We start from the raw sequence: 9,081 nt of genomic DNA, 5'->3' as shown, positions 1-9,081 counted from the left end.
AAAAGAAGACTCTCGTCCGTAATCGATACAACTAGTATTTTCAATGTACGAGCTAGAAACTCTTAAGAGGTGTAACACAGGCGGATAACGCAATCCTCACAGTTACTTAATAATTACTCTAAGGTGGTTTAACACACGCTGCAAATAACGAGACGTTTCGTTATAAATTGATACACTCTTGAAAAATCTTAAATTCAATTTTTATCCCACTTAGTCAATGGACAGATATTATCTCGAGCTACATATGTAGAATTCAAGTTAGTAACATACACTAAGCATGAAGAGACTTGTGTTCTTTAACTAAAAAAAATATGAATAAATCTTAAATAAGATTCTTACCCCACTTAGTTAATGGAGAAAAAACATAATCTCCAGCTACATACGTAGAATTCAAGTTATTAACTTGGGGTAAGCATGGCAAGACTCATGTTTAAAAAAAGAGAAAAGAAAATATTCCTCAGGAACGATAACTCTCACTGTAAGTGATGCTTCATGTGACATAGTCCGCGTATCGAAAATTGAGAGACAATAAACAGAAACCATTTGTTTCCGGTTGGGAGGTTATGACACTCGATCGTAAGGGAAACCAACTCAGCGGAATTGAAATTAATGACGGAGAAATGTCAAGGTCATTCTTGTCCGATATTGGGCAGGCATTTCCGGTCCAATGTGACATATACGTCACCGACTAAAGAAGAAAATGGAAGACGTCTATTTACCTGTTTCCGTTAAGTAAAGATCCATTCTATCCGTGGATTTGATACATACATCTCCTCGATTAAATTTGAAATGCAGAGGCTGTCATCCCCTAACAGCCTCCGACAAAACAATCCATTTTTGTGTTCACGCCGAAGGTTTTGGGATACCACTGTCAGCGGTAATTACAGTCGATGGTTGTGGAACTCACTCTCTGGGAAGCAGACGTGACATTAGCGTTCAAGACAGCTTCAACGTGTACTATGTAATCTCCTTTAAATTCAAGAGACATGCTTAATTAAACTTTACTTCTACAGTTTTATCGAAATTCTGTATTTATTTGTCACGATTTAAAGCCGTAACGATATAACTAAAGATGCGATTAACATGTTGACTTCTAACAGTTCTTGTGATGGATACCCAGCCATCGGAGACAACCACATGGTAGCCATTATTTGTTGAAAAAAAACAAATAACAAACTGAATTAGAGATTGTCATATTTCAATTATGAACTTTATGTAGAGATAAAAGGTTTCTTTAAGACATAATATGCCTCTCTGGGACTATAAAATCCAATTTCACTGCGACGGAATTGTTATTTTTTCTGAGTTTAAAGCTATTTACAACAAGATCATTGAGGTTCACGAATGCTTTCACTTTGTGTAATGTTCAGATTTCTTTCACTTAAACGGATAGATTTTTGCTTGACGGATTCTATCACTTTCGTTATATACACATTTTATTAATTTAGTCACTGTCGAGTTCTAGAAGTACGGAATAGCAGTAAGGAGTCTCTTACGTCATCGATAAGTTTAGAAGAATAAAAACCTTGTATGATGTCCCTTACATCACTGAGAAGCCATAGAAGAAGACAATAACTGTAAGATGTGCCTTACATTATTGACGAGCCATAAAAGAAAAAATACTATGGTGTCCTTTACATTACTGACGCCATAGAAGAAGAAAATAACTGTATGGTGCCCCTTACACCATTGACGATTCTGGAAGACCAAATAATGTATGATGTCCCCCTACTTCACTGACCAGCCATAGAAAAAGAATATATCTGTATGATGTCCCTTACATCACTGACAAGTCATAGAAAAAGAAAATAACTGTATGGTGTCCATAACATCATTGACGAACCTAGAAAACCATGGTAACTGTATTGTGCCCCTTACATCATTGACGAGTCATAGTAAAAGAAATTAACTGGATAGCGTTCCTTACAAAATTAACAAGTATGGAAGATCAAATAATGCATGTTGTTCTTGACATCACTGACGAGCCCTAAAAGAACAAATTAACTGTATGATGTTCCTTATTTACATCATTGAAAAATATCTCAAAATCAAGCACAACACAATGTTATTTTTCCATTTTTAATTCTAATATGAAATATTTCCATTTCCAAAACTTCTTCTAAGAAAAAAACTCAATTAGCAGAAACATTTGACTTTTCATCAGAGTAAATCCTTAAAAGTCACAAAGTATGAATAGAAATAATTTACATCCTAACGAGAATTCGTACCTACCTACCAATGTCCTCGTGAATTGAAAGCCGTCACGTTTTTCTTTTTATAACCTCACCCACCTTGATGAGCGTGGGTCTTGATTATGAAGCGAGCTGCTTTGTTATCAGTCACTTTTACTGAATAATGAGCTGTGGCGTTAATTAGATGTAAGGTATGGCGTTAATTGGATGATAAGGAGCCGAATGGTTAAGTTGTCCAAATATATTACCACAGGTTATCCACTATTAGCTTAGAGTATTGTGTGGGGCAGTTGTCAGGCACTAATTACCGCTGGTTAGTGGTTTTTCTTCTGGTACTACTGTTAAACAAACAAAATGTATGAAAACCAACGAGATCAATCCCTGACAAGAATGGACAAACACTCAAATGAGGACAAAACTGATCTGTAACTACAGCGCTAAGTATTCGATTTTGCAAACATTTATTTGATTTTTATTTATTCATTGTATTTTAATTTATTTTGTATATTTTACGTGGTTGATTAAGAGTAATAACAATATGGAGTCCCTTACGTCATTGATGAGCCTAGAAAAATAAAAACCTTGTATGACGTCCCTTACATCACTGAAGAGCCGTAGAAGAAACAAATAACTAAATGATGTCCCTTACACCATTGACGAGTCTGCAATGCCAAATTAACTGTATGGTGTCCCCTACATTATTCACGACCCTAGTGACACAAAGTAAGTGTATGATGTTCCTTACATCATTGACGAGTCTGGAAGACCAAATTAACTGTATGATGTTCCTTACATCATTGACGACCCTAGAAGAACAAACTAATTGTGCGATGTTCCTTACACCATTGACTAATAGCTCAAAATCAAGCACAACACCATATATTTTTTTATTCCATTTTCAATTTTCATATGAAATACTTTCATTTCCAAAACTTCTTCGAAGAAAAAAAAAACTTAATTAGCAGAAACATTTAACTTTTCATCGGAGCAAATCTTTAAAATCCACAAATTATGAACAGAAATAATTTACATCCTAACGAGAGAGAGTCTCTTACATCCTTGACGAACCTAGTAACACAAATTAACTGTATGATGTTCCTTACATCATTGACGAGTTAGAAGAACAAACTAATTGTGCGATGTTCCTTGCACCATTAACTAATAGCTCAAAACCAAGCACAACACCGTATTATTTTTATTCCACTTTCAATTTTCATATGAAATACTTTCATTTCCAAAACTTCTGGGGAAAAACTAAATCAGCACAAACATTTGACTTTTCATCAGAGCACATCCTTAAAAGCCACAAATTATGAATAGAAATAATTTACATCCTAACGAGAATTCGTAACTACATGCCAATGTCCTCGTGAATTGAAAGCCGTCACGTTTTTCTTTTTATAACCTCACCCACCTTGATGAGCATGGATCTTGATTATGAAGCGAGCTGCTTTGTAAGCAGTCACTTTTACTGAAAATGAGCTGTGTCATTAATTAGGGAACCGCACTAGATAGAATCACGATTTCATTAAAAAAAGACATTTCAATTACCTCGACCAATGCGCAGTATGTATATTTTTGTAGTATTTATGAAAGCAATAACACTCCGTCGTGTTCAGTTGTGTCCCTAGATATAACCCCATAAAATCAGTAATTTTACATTACCGTAAGTTGACTGAGAATTTCACTCAGTTGACGAAGAATGTCATTCAGTTGACGAAGAACGTCACTCAGTTGACGGAGATTGTCATTCAGTTGACGGAGCATAGGTTAATTGTACCAGACCGGTAGTTGGTGGTTCTAGTCACGCTCTACCAGCATTCCTGGTGTCATGGGTACAAAAACTTGAATACAACGTAAGGAAACTGAGATATAAATGTCTAAAATCGACATTGGTCATACTGGTGGTGCTATATTTACTATATTTACCTTCTACATCCGGTTCAATCGGTATGGTGATGCTTCTCTAGCATCTCAGTAGCACCGTTGTTTTTGTTTTTGTTTTTTGTTGTTGTTGTTTTTTACAACGGTGACCAGAGTTCGATTCCTAGTCGACAGAAATGTGGTTTTTTTCTGTTCTTCCTTTTAAAATATACCGATGTATCTCCCTTTATTCAATATCCGTGTCAAATATGACTGCATGATCGATTTCGGTATACAGGGTACATTTAGATTTAGATGTAAGGTACGGCGTGAATTGGATGAGAAGGAACCAAATGGTTAAGTTGTCCAAATATATTACCACAGGTTGTCCACCTCTAGCTTAAAATATTGTGTTGTGCAGTTGCAAGGCACGAATTACCGCTGGTAGGTAATTTTTCTTCTGGTACTTCAGTTTTCATTCCCTTCAAAACCTGGCATCAAGCAAACAAAAGGTATGAAAACCAACGAGATCTATCCAACAAACACTTAAATGAGGACAAAACTGATCTGTAACTACAGCGCTAAGTTTTCGATTTTGCAAACATTTAAGGTATTTTTTATTTATTTATTGTATTTTCATTTATTTATTTTGTATATTTTCCTTGATTGAGTAAGTTATGAGTGTTGCGTTAGAAAAAAAAGATGTAAAGTAAGTGCAGTATAACTATCTACCCTGTGATACATATAAATGTAATTGTTAAGAGTTATATATATATTTTCAAATGTATGGTATGACATGTAATGCATAACTCATAACTTATTAAAAAGTGAATAAGATACAAATAATACAAAAAATAATAAAAAAAAGGTTGCCGACGATCATAATTTAAGCCATCCTCGATACTCCACGGGTTACGATCACATACGATCTCTACACCCCTGGACTATCTCATAGTAAAACTGGAGGCAACAGAATAGAACAGATAATTCAGCCTTTTGATATACATCAAAAGAGCTGTATAACGGTACACTGTGGTTGACTGTGTGGCTTTGAAGTTGGGCGTCGCTCTCTCTGTAGTCTTCAAAGGAAATCCTTGCAGGCCTGTGATTGGTCAGATATTTTCTACTGAACTGCCTTCAGATTTACTATGAGATAGTCCAGGGGTGGATATAACGTCAGTTATTGTAACCCCTGGAGTATCGAGGATGAATTTAAGCAAACATACGCAGAAAAGCATCCATAGAAACAGATTACGGTGACATTTAAAAATTATTTGTGACCGTACAAACCTCAAATTCGATAACAGATAGAGTGTACTTATCACATTAAGCCCGATGCACATATTCTTAACGGATTAGAACGAAGCGCTGTTATTATCTTCGATGATATTGATGTATTGGGATTTCAGGAAAGCCTTTGATGTCGTTAAACGATGTGGGGGTATGGTGGTCATTGAGGTTAAGCTCCGTACATGCCATACAGAGCAAATTACAGCCTGTCTGTCGATTACAAGTCTACACAATGGTGGGGCGCTGACCGTACTATCGACTATCATCTTATACTGAGGAAATTAAATAGTTTGCTTTTATTCGTGCATGTAGCTGCATAAAGTCACTGCAAGCCAACAGCATGGTCTATTAAAGGTATCAGAGAGCTCACTGGCATGCAGACTCGTATTATCGATGTACTTGAAATACTCATTTCTCGTCTAGCTACGAGTGTAATACTGGTTTATCCAAAACAAAGGCTCTACGCATGACTACCAATGCAATGCGATCTCATGACGTCACTACGACAATAAAATTACGATTTTGGCGGTAAACTTTTTTCGGGAACTAGGTTAGTTTTACTATTAAAGAAGCAGACAACGGAATTTGTGTTAAATATAACAAGCAAATTCCATGTATGGAGAATTGACTTTTTCGAAATTACCTCAAAATTACATAATGTCATAAAACCATTGCGCAAGATCGAATAACTATTTACCTTGTAAATAGCGGCTTTAAACGAGCAGATTTTAATACAATTTCTATTCTTTACTCTTTATATAGTGAAAAGGAAACAAAGGTATAAAAATACAACAACTGATTTACCCAGTTACATACTATTGTGTAAATGCTTGATAATATCATTAGGTTTATTCTGGAAATTAAACTGATCCTCTTGTTAATTGCTAATTTTACTTCCGGTTAGGACTACCGGAAGTAATTTTGTGTTTAATAAAGCGAAAGGTAATAAATATAGGATTGTATGCAATTTAACTTTTTAGTTGTTGAATGAACCTTGAAAATATGGAAATGAATCTATAAATCTGTTCCAAATCTCGATTGTCAGGAAATTGTCAGGAGTTGCACGTAAATTCGTTAAATCAAATTATTGTACTCTTTTTAATAAAACTAATATCACATAGCCACTCATGTAAGTTCCTCTATGTATAGTCCTCGTTTCTCATATTCGCACTGCTATTTATCCGTGTACATGCCGATTTGTTTTTGTCTGTTTTTATTTCATTTTACTCTTTGTAAATACTAAAATAAAGCGCGCTACACACGATTTAATGAGTTTAACACAATCTCTCCCGAACCAGGCAGTCTGTTACAACTATAAACACACCTTTATGGAAGTTTCATGTCGCAACACAGAAAAATTATGTTTCGCTGTTTGCCGTTTTCTTGTTACTCTTGGGTCCATTGTTATATGCATGAACGGAAAGAGTTATACCATCAGCAACCAAAACAAACGCTGTTTGAATATATTTAATAACTGAAGTATGTTTTCTCAATTTTACAATATATCTAGATCTGAGTTTGTACAAATCAAGCGAAATATGTTATTCTCAGCAAATGATCTAGTTCTTAAAATGGTGGTTATTTGCTACAAAGCTAGGTGATATTGGTTTATATGTTGGATAATAACAAGTGTTAAACAAAGGGTATTAAATGAGCCTAAGAAATTTTAATATATTATATGATACATGTTTTTAGCAAATAACTACAACAATCTAGGCCCATATTTCGAAGAATTTCAACGTTAAAGCCACACTTTACGTAACTATCAACACAAATTTTAAAGTTAAATTCGACTCCGATATTGTTAGTATTTGTAGATGTAGTTGAAATTAAGATATATTGAAGAATATTTATAATGTTTTTTATAACTTTGGTACAGCAGTTGTTGAAAGTCGATACATGTAAACATGCTTTCATTTTAAACTGGTCGCCATAGAAATTACGGTTATTGCCGAACGGAAGTCGGATAGTTCATGACCCGTTTTCGGAAGAGTTCGAACAGACATTACGTAGTTACGGTAGTCACATGACGTTCTCGGCAACGACGTTACAATATCGGCTAACTTCGACTTGTTTGACTAAGTGGGACCCACCTAGCGATGTTTAATATCTATTTGATTTTTATCAAAATATTCCGAATCATAATCGCTCATCTTGACTTCGATTTAGTCCTGTCTCTGCATGATTTACAACAGGATTTTTTTCGACATTCTTCTAAATCACGATAAAAATAAGAAAGATACGGATATTGGGCCTTTAACATTTGCTACAAAATTCTAGTAGAGGTCGCCATTTTTGTCCTGCTGTCATTGCATCCTGACGTCTCGTCTTTGTTTCTTCACGTCACATCATTCTTTGTCATCATAATAAATTGTCTGCCGGCACAGCCATGGTAAATCGCCTTAGGTTGTATTGCAATAGTAACATATGCAAAAATATTGCACGGAATAATTCAACGAATCTCAGGCGGACAATGCGATAAACACAGATAATGAACGAGTTGAAGGATGATCCATAATCAGGATAAAGAATGGAAGATAGTCTTGAATTTTGAAGACAAGTAGGCAACAGGGAGGGAGGGGGAGGAAATCTGATAATGAAACGAAGGGGAGTAACTCTGATAGTGAAAGAAAGGGGAGTAACTCTGATAGCGAAACAAAGGGGAGTAACTCTAAATGTGAAACGAAGGGGAGTAACTCTGATAGTGAAAGAAAGGGGAGTAACTCTGATAGCGAAACAAAGGGGAGTAACTCTAAATGTGAAACGAAGGGGAGTAAGAATAATAGTGAAACGTAGGGGAGTAACTCTGACAGTGAACCTAACGGGAGTAAGAATAATAGTGAAACGTAGGGGAGTAACTCTGAATATGAAACCAATGGGCGTCACTATGATAGTGAAATGAAGGGGAGTAACTCTGATAGTGAAACGAAGGGGAATAACTCTGATAGCGAAACAAAGGGGCGTAACTCTGATCGTGAAACGGAGAGATTCTATTATGATAGACAAGAGTGTTAGTAGAGAAACATTTGAAGCGTTGTACTTATTTCCTCAAATCGTAATAATATGCATTAATGTGTATGGTTGAATGATGATTAATTTCAACTATAAATTACGAAAAAAAGGTGACCACCCAGTGCTCCAATGTTCCAAATATATTCGAGTAACGAATGACAGTGTTAGCTTCATGGCATACAGATGTTATCGTGATGATCTATATTCCATTCATTTCTCAAAACCGAACCCTCCCTAAACCGGCCGAAATTCTATGCACCGATCATGATCGGTATATGGAAGTTCCACGGTAGTGCGAACTCACTCAACCATGTTGTTTAAGATACCCAACAGGACAAAGCTATGAAAAAATACTTTCAAATTCATTTCAGTAAAATAAATTTTGAAAAAAGTACATTAAGGTTACCTAAAATAGAGATATTTGAGAGAGTTATGGTGCAGATTTGTCTCCTTTCTTTCCATGACTAAGATGAAAAAAAACCGTTAAATACCGGAAAGGCAAAAAAATCGTTCATTCAATCATTCGCGTAATTCTTAGCATGTTGCTCCTTTCGTTTTAGCCATTCAAATTTATGTGAAACAAAAACCAACCATGTCGACATTTCGTCAAGGCATTACGCCATGCATGTCACTTCACAGAAATATCGCCCCTTGGGGAACCAGCGATTCTTTTCTCACGATTGCATTAGGAATTGCAATACATTTGATGGAGCGCTTGACAACA

This window comes from Argopecten irradians, chromosome 11, assembly GCF_041381155.1.
Source record: "Argopecten irradians isolate NY chromosome 11, Ai_NY, whole genome shotgun sequence".
Lineage (NCBI taxonomy): Eukaryota > Metazoa > Mollusca > Bivalvia > Pectinida > Pectinidae > Argopecten > Argopecten irradians.
The sequence above is the reverse complement of the archived record's forward strand: the minus strand, read 5'-3'. Positions refer to the sequence as shown.